Source organism: Rhinolophus sinicus, linkage group LG01 (genome assembly GCF_036562045.2).
Source record: "Rhinolophus sinicus isolate RSC01 linkage group LG01, ASM3656204v1, whole genome shotgun sequence".
NCBI lineage: Eukaryota > Metazoa > Chordata > Mammalia > Chiroptera > Rhinolophidae > Rhinolophus > Rhinolophus sinicus.
This window is the reverse complement of record NC_133751.1, coordinates 67,932,826-67,946,610: the sequence shown is the minus strand read 5'-3', so window position 1 is coordinate 67,946,610 and position 13,785 is coordinate 67,932,826. Positions and strand designations below refer to the sequence as shown.

The 13,785-nt window shown below is 39.5% G+C and overlaps 1 protein-coding gene across 26 annotated transcripts in view; it reads right to left on the bottom strand.

Moving 5' to 3' along the window:
* ZBTB20 (zinc finger and BTB domain containing 20) overlaps window positions 1–13,785 on the bottom strand; it is a 779,143-nt gene that overhangs the window by 104,648 nt on the left and 660,710 nt on the right. For 2 of the 26 annotated variants that reach the window (XM_019734861.2, XM_074331611.1), the window contains exon 1: window positions 10,924–11,203. The exons of the other annotated variants lie outside the window; for them this stretch is intronic. The gene's annotated coding sequence lies outside the window, so the exon portion shown is untranslated. Of the gene's footprint in view, window positions 1–10,923; window positions 11,204–13,785 lie in introns of those variants that run through there. 26 annotated transcript variants of the gene reach the window in all.

The following is a 13,785-nucleotide window of genomic DNA, read 5'->3' as shown; positions in this document are numbered from 1 at the left end:
ATTTGGTGCTGTGGGAATATGTTTAATGCTATCATATTTAGGCTGCTTTTCAGGTGTGGAATACAGATGCTCTATTCCACTAAAGAAAGATATGAATCTGTACAGTTCTTTAGCATTTTGTCATTAAGACATGAGATAAATCTGAAGGCAATTCTCTTTGTATAATATTAATTATTTTAAAGGATTTAGACTTTAATCACTAAATTTTAATCTCACACTTGGCTTGAATTTCTTCTACCCTCTCCCTCAGATACTTAATAATCAAAGTATATGCCAAGAAAACAATTCTCCTAAAATACCGAGAGGAAACAATTATACAATCTGAGTTGCAAAAACAACTTATATTACCGGGCAGAATAAATGAAATCTGAATCAAGAGAATCGTATCCTGTGCATGCTGAGTGCAGCAGGCGAGTGGTCATTGCTACAAATGTGGGGAAAGAAGTGAACTAATCCTTTAAATATTATAAATTGTTAGATGCTGGTCTGTGGGGCTGGATGTATATTTGAGGAGCGTGGGATCTCGATGGGTATGGAGCCAGATTGCTCCCTTTAAGTGAGTGACAGTTTTCACAGCACATCATTCGGTAAAGGAGTGATGGTTTAGCAATCAAAGGTAGATTCAAGAGGGCTTCTCGTCAAGTTAAAAAAAAAAAAAGTTACTGACCTAATTAGATAAAGGCTAAACAACAACAACAACAACAACCACAACATGGAATCTCTCATTACTTGAGTGAGCTAGAAGGAAATCTGTCCCATAAATATCCTGGAAGCTTGGTTTTCATCTCGACCAGATTTACTGTACAGCCATTAGCATCTCTTCAGACAGCTGACTGGAAGCCCCGAGAGAGCTGGGGGTGAGCAGTATGGGCCACAGGGAAGAAATACGGCCAATTTCCTACTTAGCACCACGGACAGAGCTGTCAGCAGAAAGAAACATCCTTGGCGTTATCCTTGGAGTTAGAGAAACACAAAGAAATCAATGCTGTGTTTTGAAGATGCTTCTTATCTCCAGTCTGACTGGCTTGTGGAATTGTTTGGAATTGTGTCCCGCTGCTTTCCCACAATGCAGCCAATGGAGCTGAACAGGACTAGATCGGAATGAAAAGGTATCTTGCCCACCTGGGCACATGGAGGACGGAAAAGGATGACAGGAGAACGATGTCTTCCTGACCTTTCTCTGTCACTTTCCGGTTTTGGAAAAAATCAGAGTACTCTGAGGAATAATACCCAGGTGTTCCCATGACAAGATGAGTCCACGTGTATTTCAGTCTTAGGAGCGCTAGGGCGCAGAGATCGCTATGGGGCAGAACTAAGGGAAGCGAATAGGTAAGGACAATTGTAAGAGGAAGTCAAGAACCTCTATTCCATCTCCTGTCATAGCAGGTCACAGATGAGACCTTCTTCTCCCTCTCAGTTCTGGTTTTTACGGGGTAAGAGACATTGTTGGATTCTGTAACCGAATAACAGAACCTGGGAAATTAATATGGCCTCTCTCACCGTTGAGCCGTGAGTGGGTCTCCTTTTCTGCCCTGCTGAAGCTTGGTGCAGAGACCTAGTTTTATGAAAGAAAGCATCCTGGCACAAATTATCAGGCATTACATCTTACTGTCACTGCTCAAATTTGGAGTCAGAGCCTTTTCCCTTAGATTGTTAACAAGAAACTTAACATTTCTGAAAGAACCTGATTGCAGGACACTTCTGAGTGGCAGTTTTAATCATTTCTAGGGTTTTCTTTTATAGCTTTTGTTTCTTAGACCTTCATGCCCACAAGGGAGTTTAGGGAGGTTACAAGAGGAGTTGGAGCCTAAAATTTCTGTTGGCTCACCACACACTTTCACCAAATGGTAAAGTCCTTACTTTAAACCCCAGCAAGACAAGATAAGCTCTGTTTGCCCAGCAGCCTTTCAGAGGCATTAAAGGGTAAGAGAGAAGGTAAGTAATTCACTATGCGTCCCCATTTCTATAATGGGGAAGGACGTCTTGATACATTTACAATACTCCTCTGGGGATATTTCATCAGTTATACCTAAACTCTAATGGACAATAATTGATTTGAACTTTCCACTTAGCACAGAGCTGTAAACAGCTTCACTGCAGACAGCAGCAATGAGCCGACGTTTAGTAAAGTGGAGAGATTCAAAAAACTTTTGTACTGGGTCAGGCCGTAGCCTAACAGCTTTTGTATCCAGGGAAGAAACAGTTTGTCCTCCTGGTTTTAATAGCTGAGCTAATCGAGTTTCAAGCCTGCAGTAGGTATAGGTTATCTTTGAAGGCGTTCCATTTTAACCCCTCACTATTATGGTGGGTTTATAACCCAGCCATAAAAATGCACTCCTGATTTCGACGTCCATCAGGACACACTCCAAACCTAACTTTTAAAATGCTAACTTTCTGATGCAGGAAAAATAAGACCTTAAAGTCATTTTAAGACTATAGCTGTCATTTTTATTATTATTTTTTAAAATTCTCTGTGGTTGGGAACCTCTCAGGGAAAATATTCCCTTCTCCTTCAATGTCCCTCATCTGGTTGCCATCACTGGGTCCCCCCCCCGTCCCTGCCACCACCTCACTTAGTTTCTGGCCATATCCTAGTGCAATCTCTCACAGAATAACCCCAAAGACTGCTCTTCTGCAAGGCATGGGCTGCGCAGGAGGTTATCTCTATTTCACAGTTTCCTCTGCAGCCCCCTCTCTAGCCCTGCTGAACACAGAAGTCGATGAAATTTGGAGGACTTCCTAGTCTATTTAAATCAGTTTTTCTCTCCTCTCACCGCCCCTCCCACCTCTCCCTCCCCAGGCATGACAGCAGGGTCAAAAATGAAGAAAAGTGGGAGACTAATTACAGTTCGCTTAGACCACTGCATCTTCTGCTCAAACTGTGGCTTTCCTGCCTTGTCCTGGGGATTCCTCACAATGGGATTCAAAGCGCACCTAGCAGCTGCTCTAAGACCACAATGGGCAGAGGCCCCCGTAGTTTGTTGCTTCCTATTCTCTGGCATCAAAGAGCTGCGAACCTCCTGGCAGCGAAGTAGGACCTTATATAATCAGCACTGAGCGTTCTGTAAAAGCCATTTTAGTCTGACATGTGAGGAACACATAGCAAGAAGGTCCATTTTGTGACTCTATCGCTACCTGTCATGATGTCATGACTCACCTTATGTGAGTTAGACACAGAATTTGAATTTTCTGGTAATTCAGCTGAGGAGATTTTAAGAGCCAAAGCATTTCATTGTCAGAAAATAGATTTACTCTCCACCCCCCAACTGTGCCTCCCTTTGTAGAAATCTACAGGAAAAACAGGACACAATCAGACATGTTGTATGATGTTGTCCAGATTCTGAAATGGATTAAAATCAAACTAAATATAACTTGCTCCACCTGGCCCTGAAAACAACACTGCAGATTCCAGACATCAAGCCTAGTTGTGGTTTTGATTCTGAGTAGATACGAGTATGTAACACTAAGCAAGGTGTTTAACCTTACGGAGCCTCAGCTTTCCCATTTCCCATTTGAGGAGAACGACACCTGTACACTTATATTCATTCATATTCATATTCATTCATATTCATTACTGATGAGATGAATGAAATGATACGATAAGCTACTGGACAAAAGATGTTATAGGTATTTAAGGCGAGTCACATTTAGAATGGCATGACTAATGATTGACAATCAAAATTCATTGCATTTTATCCCCTCTTGGGTAGAATGAAACACGGAAATGGCATTTCCCACGAATGGGCTGTAAGGGTCTAGTCCTACTTATGTTCTCCAGGCAAAACTTTTTCTTCCATGGTCAAAGGGCAACACTTTAATATTTGATCTTTGAATCAAGTTTGGCATGCTCAGAGTTGTTTTTACCAATGTTCAAAGTTCACCTAGCTTTCAGTTGAATCACCAAGACCCTCTTTCAGCGTCAAGCTTCCATGGAACGTTCTTTAACCACAACATTTCACACAGTGGTACCCAGTGACTTCAAATTATTTTCTCAGTGATCAACAGTTTAACCATATTAGTCTGTGAGGTGTTTATAATGCATCACTGTATCAGGTTCAGTTCGCATCAATTTCACGAAGCATAAAATGTGCTTTAAAAATAAAATGATGACAAAAGTTAACAAAGAAGTGGATAACTTAAATTCATCCCATGTTTTATATCAACCTTGAGATTCAAAGTTCCATCATTAATGGAAACAAGAAAAGCTTAGAGAGGGTTCAGGGTAAAGGTCAAAGAACTTTCCCTCCCTTCCTGGTCCAAAATATTTTAAGAGGTGATTTGATAATGGTTATCAGTGAGATGATGTGTTAATAGACGTTCTTTATCTACAATTCAGATTAAACATTTAAAAAGGGGGCTTAAGAACATGAAGACTTTAGTTATAAAATTCTGACATTTTTCAGAAGATGTTAAATCCTCATATGAAATACTGTGATGTCCTATTATAAGTTTTATGAAATACATTTGCTCTCCTTTTGTCTGTGACGATTTAGGTAAAGTGTTGCTCGAAGGCAGGGCAGATGAGCCAAATGAGATTTAGACCTTGACTTTTCATAAAAGTTACAGCTGAGTGGTGCAGCGTATTTGGAAACACTCTTTCGCAAAAAGCCTCTCTACCATGCAACGACTTCAACACCCTACGTGCCAGGTAGAGCATTGTGATAGGGAACCAATCACTGAACTGTGTGATCCCACTGTTGATCAATCGGTCCTTACAAATGCTTGGCAGAGGTCAAGGAAGTAAATGTAACGCCTATAAAACAAGAGCTTTCCTTGTTGGCTTTTAAAACTGACATTTACTGATTTTTTTTCTTTATAATATTCAGCGGTATGCAGCCATATTATAACTTTAATTCAGGTACACATCTTTTAAAACAATGTATTATTCAGCAACCTTAGGTAAGCATGCAATTTAGGAGTGGGAAAGATGCACACAGAGACAAGTAATCATAGATACAAAGCATGGTGAATTTCTGTGCCATGCACTTCACATCCCAACTCATCTCGAAGGGAAACTAGAGAAGGGGCAGAACCATTTCTATTATGATAATTCACAAAGGGAGGCCATATAGATATGCATGCAAAGTCTCTCCCCACCTCTCCATTTACATGCCAGGATTTCAACTCTGCGACACTGAGTCCCTTCATTTAGCCAATTAGTCTTTCCAGCTTCATGTAACGCACGCCAAGAAGAAGGAGAAATAGAAGTGCTGACGTTCACTGCTTTGAAAGTTGCTATTCTAATGCCAAAGCTGCCTCTTGAGCAATTTCCAGAATGTATTAACATGGGAGCAAAGCTCTATTCCTAAAGACATGGATCACATTATGCAGGGGAGCCCCCTTCAACATGTCACAATTGCACAGACTCTCCTCCATCTCTCACAAGACCTTAACAGTTGTAGTTAGCATGGGTTCAAGTTTGTGGTCCTTATGCAGGCAAAACCTAGGAGGTCTTCCTGAAGAAAAGGGGCCAATTTAAAAATATTTAGCAAGCAAAGCACGGGCATGCTTTCTGGACTATAGCATTGGCCGACTGTTTGCATGGCTGGACTGAAGAAAGCCAGTCAAGTTCCAAAGCAAACCAGTCTTTCAGTTTGGGTTAGAGTCAGGGGTTCTTCAGTTTCAGTCTTTTTTTTTTTAACCAACTAAGTCCAGGTTCAATTTAATTATTTTAATTTGACATGAATTTTCCCTCAATATTAAGGACCGAGTTGAGAGGAGTTGATATTGAAGCAAAATATAAATATGCTTCTACAGTTGCGAAACTGTGGAGCGCTATATCTCTAAGTGCCATTATACACAGGTGAGTCTGATACGTAGCAGGCATAAAAAGTTACTATGAAGCACTCCAAACTATTCGTTGCCCTTCTTCTGTTGACCATCCTGGCCACAGCTCAAACAATGATAGAGATTTTAATACCACCCTCTCCTTTTCTCTCATCAATAAGTCAGTTGGTGTCAGCTTGGTCCACTAGAAATTCTGCCTTTCTTTGCTTAACTCATGACATTTGCAAGAGGTGATCAGACAAGTCCTTCACTGAGGCAGCACAGCACAGTGGAACAACATCTTGGCTCAATCACATTCCTTCAATTAAGCCTTCAACATTCCTTTACTATTTCCTAAATATTCCATCCTTCAAAGGTACCATCTTAAGACATACAGCTTTTTCTTTTTACATTCACACGTTTGAGGAGTGGATACACTCATCTACCGTTTCCTCTAACCTCTTCTCTTAGGGTTAATTAAGTTAACTTAGTTAACACTTCGCTTCAGAATATCGCTGATTAGATATTCTGCTAGCACCTCAAATGCCACATAGAGCATTCTCTCTTTTATTTTAAACCACTCTGCTTAAATCATTCTGCATCTAAATTCTATACAACCACAGGTCACGACAGCATCCAATGCTGCAAACTTCTGCTAAATTCTCATATTTTAAAATAGTTTGTGTCTCCTGTATAGTCAATTATCAAATCTAGAAAATGTCTTATAAAGATCTTAACTCAAATAAACATTTTTACCATTATTTTTGGCCAGCTGATCACACTGTACCTAAGATATGAAAATTGCCTCCTTACTCCAAACATTGTCTTGGTGGTTTGACTGTCACAGTTACCTCTTCAGTCCTCCAGTGGATTGCTATCATCCTACTTCAGCTCAGTTCTGAATTCCAAACTCCCCGCACTGAAAGTCCTTCTATAGGTCTGCTCATCTAATCTGTCAGAAAAAGGTGCCACTAAAGCCCACTTATACCCATCCACTAAATAAATCTCCTTTACCTTGTGGTTTCATCCCACTGAGAGTCTTCCTTTCAAGTGGGAAAAGTCCATTTCTGAACCTTTCCTATATAAGCCTGAATCTGGGCAATAATCTCTCATGCACTAAAGAACATCTTTCCTTCCTTCAAATTATAACTTAAACCCTGCTCTGCTAGAGAGGTTTCCAAGACTCCTGTCAGCCAATTGCTAACCATCTAAAACAAGGTAAAAACTACTCCATCCACCTAACCATAGTTTTAAAAAAATTGTTGTATTTTAAATGTACATTGTGCTTACTTATAAATTCCACTGATGGTAGCAAAATATAGTGGGTGCTCAACCAATACAGTTTGATTAATTTATTGCCTTGCAATGTTAGGTCTTGGTTTCAAACAGTTGTATTAAAACAAGAACAACTCTACTGTTTTGTTACTTTAAGACATATAAAGCCATTTAAGTCTCCTGATTTTTGAGAACCGTCAACTGCTACGTACGTGGTACGTTTCAGTAAACACTTGTTGAGTAGAATCGAGGAGGAATCATCTTAAACAGTTTACTCATGGAGGAGGGAGTAATCAGAAGACTATTAACATAAATATTCCATAACAGCATCTAAGTGTAATAAAAAATAATACCCAAATGAGAGTTTCTCAAATTTCTCTCAACCTGTTGATTATTTAACATTATATTGATAAAAATATACTTTTAAAAATAGCTTTGATTTTAAAACACTACATTTACACACTGAGAATTAGACACTGGCAAAATCTCATAGTCTGATTTATTTCTCTGTAATATATCTGTCTTGAGAACATCAGCAAGAATACACCAAAGAAATATGTCCCTCACGGGATCAACTATATAAAAAGACAGAACACATCATCAGCACAAAAATCATTATCCATCTAATTTCTCCCATTCTGGACGGCCCCGGTGAGCCCCTCCATCATTACTGACTAGGGTTACGATAGACCTTAATGGATTAATTAAACCAAAGCAGGGCTGCACTGCAGACCAGAGGGGAGGAGATCCTGCCACAGACAAGGCAACAACCCTGTTCTTTCATTCAAATGTGCAAGACTTGGCAACCCCCAAGTACTGTACATTTATACCATGAAGTAGTCTCCAAAAATAAATTCTGGTGTCTGTTGTCTGGGCCTTCCCCTTAGCACTCACTAAAATCTGATACTTGGGTGCCTATCAAAATTTATCATGTAAGAAATGAAATGTTAAAAGACTTTTTTTCTACAGAAATGTGGGGAGCATCTGTAAGAGAGGTGAGGCAACAGAGCAGCCTGGTGATTTTGGTAATCAAGAAGCACTAACTAGGGGAGAGGTTATTGTTTGAATGCCCACGTGACTCTGAGAGAGGGCCAGGACACAGAATATTCACAAAGAGCTGAAAGGAAGAAGTGCCCACAGCCATAAAGTTACCGGGGACACACCCAAAGGCAGCCTTCTAATGGAAACCTTGAGAATTGTTCACTTAAAGAGGATTTTGAAATTCAAATGTACAAGGAGAAAACGATAATCCAAAGGACACAATTTAGAGTCTTTTTCTTCTTGGAAATGGAAGAGAAAAAAAGGAGAGAGAAAAGCCAAAAACCACAACCCAGAACTACTGTACCATATCGGCAGTTTACTCTCTCTTACAGGAACCAAGTCAGCATATTAATGACATGAAAACCTACTTTTCTCATGGGGACAATCAAGCTCTATCACAGCATTAAATACGCAGGTATTAAAAAAACAACAAAAAAGCCCACCACAAACACCTGTCTGGAAATGGTGAGGCTGACGAAGGCAGACTGTGTCACTAACACCAGCACACCTTGGCTGAAGCTAGACAGAAACTAGCAGTCCTCATTTCCCACGAGGAAGTGCCCTTACAGATTCCAGAAGGGGGGTCTGGGCAGCTTTCAGTCTCTTTTTTTGGAATGACAGAAGCAGGGCAGGTTCCTTTGGGGGTTCCGGTTGACACCAGCATGTTGAGTCCCAGTGTCTAAATGATAAGTAACTGAAATGAAAAGGCACCTATGTCAATGGCTGCCCTGAGTGTAAAGTTACCAGGGACACACCCAAAGGCAGCCTTTAAAAGGGAGTGTAAGTTCCTAGCCCTCCAGTGGATTTCATCTCCGATTCTTGCATTAGGGGAAAAACTCACACTAAGTTCAAACAATTGCATACCTCTCAAAAACACATGTCTTTTCTCACTAGAAAGAAAGAATAGTGTTAGGGAGTTGGAAGGGTTTTATACCTTAGTGATTATTTAATCTAGTCACTTTGTAAATGAGGAAACTGAGGACTTGCCAGTAGTCACAGAGTTAATTATGCAGCTGGCAATTTTATCAGTGATGACTATCAGTGACCCAATTCCACTGGGTCCTTAAGGGCCCTTTATTTGAACAGATATACACATAACTATATCTGTTCTCTATGTAACTATAACTATATATATAGCTATATATATAACTATATATGTAAATACATATTTATATATATTTACATATATAGTTATATATATATAAATATGTATTTACATATATAGTTATATATATAGCTATATATTAGTTATATATATGTTATATATGAGATCTATAGATATAGCATTGCACTATTATGGTCAAGAAGCCATTGGTTAGATTCATTTGTTCATTCGACAAACATTTATTGAGTTTCAACTAAGTGCGAGTATTATGAAAGTAAAAAGTATATGATTAGACATATTTTGTGCTGTTTCAAAGAGTTTACAATATAGTTGTTTTACATCTGCAACATATACCCCCAAATAATTGCGTAGCCAAACTCATTGCCCTGGGATGAACATAAAATGTAATTGTTAATTTTGAATCAGAAGAGAAAGCATAAACTCTGTGTTGTATTTAAGTCAGAGATGACTGGATGTACTTTGGAATGCTTCTGGTACCCCAAATCTAAAGGCTGAGTCATTGATTTCAGCTGTTGTCTGCATTTGGACATGTTTTGCCCTTCAGAATGTACCCCAAATTCACTGCCCTAAGTAGATCGGAAACGGGGCTCTCTAGGCTGTGCTGCTGTGCTTCTGCCCAGTGTCGAGAGGTATTCAGAACAAGAATGAGGGTGAAGTGGGGATCAAGCAAAGAACCTGGCTGAGCATCTATCAGCTCCACACAATACCTAATATCACAATCATTTCACTTACAGTTATATTTTATATATTTTATATAAAATATATAGCTACATATTTTAATATATGGCAGAGGACAGTGATTTCTTTTGAAGTGAACAAAAACTGAGAGGCTAAAACCTAATTAATATGATTGGTTCAAGTATTCTGGTTATAGAGAAAAATCAGGAATATTAAGCTTAACACCCAAGAAGTGAGCATGTCACCATGGCATTTTTCTTAAAAGGAAGGGATTAGAGAAATAATGTTTGCATGCCTACCATGTTTCAGGTACTATGTTCGGGGATTTACACATATCATCTAATTTAATCCTTATAAAAACCCTCTAGAGTAAAAATTATCATCCACATTTCTTCGGGTAAAGAAACTGAGGCACAGCAAAATTGTGGTTTGAGCAGACTCACAAAGTAGAAAGTAATTTATGGCACTCATATATGAACCCAAGTTTGTCCATCTAAAAAGCCTGTGTTCTTTGCCAAAGTTTGCTAAGAGGGAAACCCAAAGATGAAACAATTAAGAATGTTGTCAGTTATTTTTAGTTGGGTATCTGCTATATGGTGCTAATTTGTGTGCAGAAGTTTATACAAATATAAACACACGTTTTCGCCACCTTGACATTTAAATATGCTAACATGAACAAACTGACACTGGACCCACCACAAAGAATATTAACGTGGTAAATTCAAATGACTCACGTGCAAAAGGGTATTTTTTTTTCAGTACAGAAGACAGTCTACGGGACATTGCAAAGCTTTTGTACAACTAATGCTTAAAAACATAAACAAACAAGCAAAGAACCTCAAAACTCTTTCACCACCAAAACAACAACAACAACAACAAACCATGCAGAATCCCCACAAAAATCTAGCACAGTCAATTCTCCATTAATTGCCAATAGACAGGGATTTACCCTCAAAAATATTTAAGGTGAGCACATAATTTGTACATAAAGGCTTTATTTTCAATCCATGGTCAACATTTTCACTGCCTCTGCTTACCTTGTCTTCCGTAAAGTGTGGAAAGGGAAAAGGTTTGGGTTTTTCTTCCACATATGCAGGCTTAGCTGTGGGGAAAGGTTGTTCAAATAAAAACACTGAGTTTCTTTCCTAGTGGTAGGCTCGGGCATCAGGAGATACCCCTTCTCTCTGCACTCCACCATCCACACAAACACACCTCAGTTCAAGCTTCCCCACCTATTTTCATGCTGGGTAGAAAAAGAAAGGGAAAAAAAGAAAAGTGGGAAAGGGTGTAGAAGGGGAAGAAACAGAAAGGGGTAGGAAGAGTGTCTAAGGAAGTAGTGTCGTTCTACAGAGTGCTCCGGAAAGTGAAAGTATGCAGAGTGAGCTTAGAGAACCGGGCACCTCCCAGCTCTCCAGGGCTGGCTGTCTCCATCAGTTCCAGAAGCAAAGCCCTCTGTGGCCAGGAGGGCACGGAAACAAGGAAGACGCTGGACAGGGGTTGCAGAGAGATACTACAGGAGGCTCCAGCCCCTTCTGCACCACATAGAAAAACAACCATTCTAGAAACACTGTGACTTTCCAGAATGTATTCAAACGCAAGAAAAAGGTGCATTCTAAGGTTAAATGTGATGTGAGAATTATTTATTATATTTTATTGTGTTACAATTATTTATCTATAATTATTACCTATCTATGACACTGCAATCTTTCATTGCCACTTCATAATCAAGAGTTGACAACATGTCACTTGAATTGCTTTGTTAAAGAAAGAAAAAAGAGCGAATGAGGTAGATAGGAATTGTATTGCAATAACAAGGACACGTGACTGACATCCCAAAAGCAATGGCAAAAAGGTCAATAGCGAGGTCCTGAAATCCTGGGTGTTTGTCTAATTTTTGCACAATCAGATCCAAAGGTGGAATTTAGGTTGTAATCGGCCCCTCAGATAGTATTGATGGCTACTGCAGGTTAGTGTTTTTTGAATAAAATTCATCGCTGGGATTCCAAAGAATCACCCATACCGGAAAAAGCATTCACATCAGCTTTGTGGGTGAGCCACACACGGGAAGGAAAAAGGAAACATCAGTACCAAAAATCTGTAGTCATCTTCTACCACCTTGACACGGGTGAGCTGAAGGCCATGGAGAATAACGGATGTGCAACCGTCTCTTTCTTACACAGACAGCAGAGGGGGCGGAAACCACACACTTGTATTTTGCTAATGTAAAAGTCCCAGTGGAAACATTAGCACTCAAAGACATTAATGTGGATTTGGGACACTCCCTGAAGGATTTTGATTCCATTAGAAAAAAAAAAAAAAGAAAAAAAAAAGGACGGTGACAGATATAATCCTGCTTTGATATGTTTAATGCCATTTAAAGAGAAACTGCATCCATTTACCTCAGGCCGGGACACCAAGAGTTCAAAAAGTGAAATATCATTTCTCAGTGCAAAGAAAAAGCTTGGAAAATATTATGTGAACATTAATTTGGCATGCTTCTGTGAAATTTTAGATTTCTGGGATGAGCAAATGGGTACAGTTTTCTTTTAACTGTTTTTGAACACCATGTGTTGAGAAGAAAACAACAGAATGGCAATTGCTCATCCAAAATGCTAACTTGTGGCATGGCACAGTCAAGATGGCCTGCCACCGCCAGAAAGCAGGTGTATGCTATGCCTCTCACTTCAGTAGCATGCACGCCACATGTCCCTGCATTCAGCAACCTCTTGCATTTGCTTCTGGAACCTTTCTGAGAGGGACAGTAAACATGACTCAACAGAACGTCTAGCCTGGGAGGGATGGGCTCCCCGGCTTTCTGGGAGACAGACTCTCTGAGCGAGAACTAACGTGAAACTGGAAGAATGTATCTATTTTGGAATTCTTTACTAATTCACATCCTGTGACCTAGCACATAAGTGACTGGTTTCAGATCATTTTGTGTGGATTAAATATAGGATCTAATCAGGTTGGAGAGGAATGGTGAAGCTTTTGTGTGGCTGGAGAGGACCTATTAAATCAGCTGGCTCGTGTGGGCTGAGCACACACTTAATGCACCCGGTATGGATCATAGGCACCTAACCTAAAAGCTTAGAGCAATAAACCCCTCACCCCTCAGGTCCACGCATAAGAACAGCATATGGGATGTACAACACGACTGATGAGCTGGGAGGCCAAAGCTTCCTCAGTCTAACATTATGGATCTGACATTATGTTTGTTCCAGGAATTAAATGATTTTTATATAGACATAGGTCTCATTCGACTGTAACAGTTCTATGAGGAAGAGGAGGAGGCAGGAAAAAAAGATTTTCCTTCTGTGCTGTCAGACACCTGACAAAGAGGCCAAATAAAACTCATGACCACTTCTAAGCCTAAGCCAGGGGCCACTTGGCATGAAATCCTGGGATATCTATGTTGCATGGGTTGACCAGGGCTGAGAGGAAAGATGTAGATGGGGATCGAAATGACTATTTTTTAACATTAAAAAAATGTGAAATCATTGCTTTATTCTATCGTTTTAATTAATAAATCAATAACCATTAATTTAAAACCTACTGTGTACAAATACTGTCAACCAAGAAGAGGGAAAAATAAAATCTATAAATACTAAATTGGAAAAAAAAAATCCTTAAGCTTTACAGAGATGACTGAGAGATGTTTTCTGTAGACTAGCATCTGGGTAGGCATTTATGGAGTTCAGAAAAGATGGCTTGTTGCCAAATACTTACATGCTATTGTTTATTTCGTTCCTTAAAATTGTAATATTCACTATGTACTTTTTAATTTCTGATGGTACAGTCTAGGTGTTGAAAGGGATACAAACTGTGTATACATACAGTCTCTGTATTTATGAAGCTTACTGACCAGCGGTAGGAGGAATGAGACACATATAAATCTACCC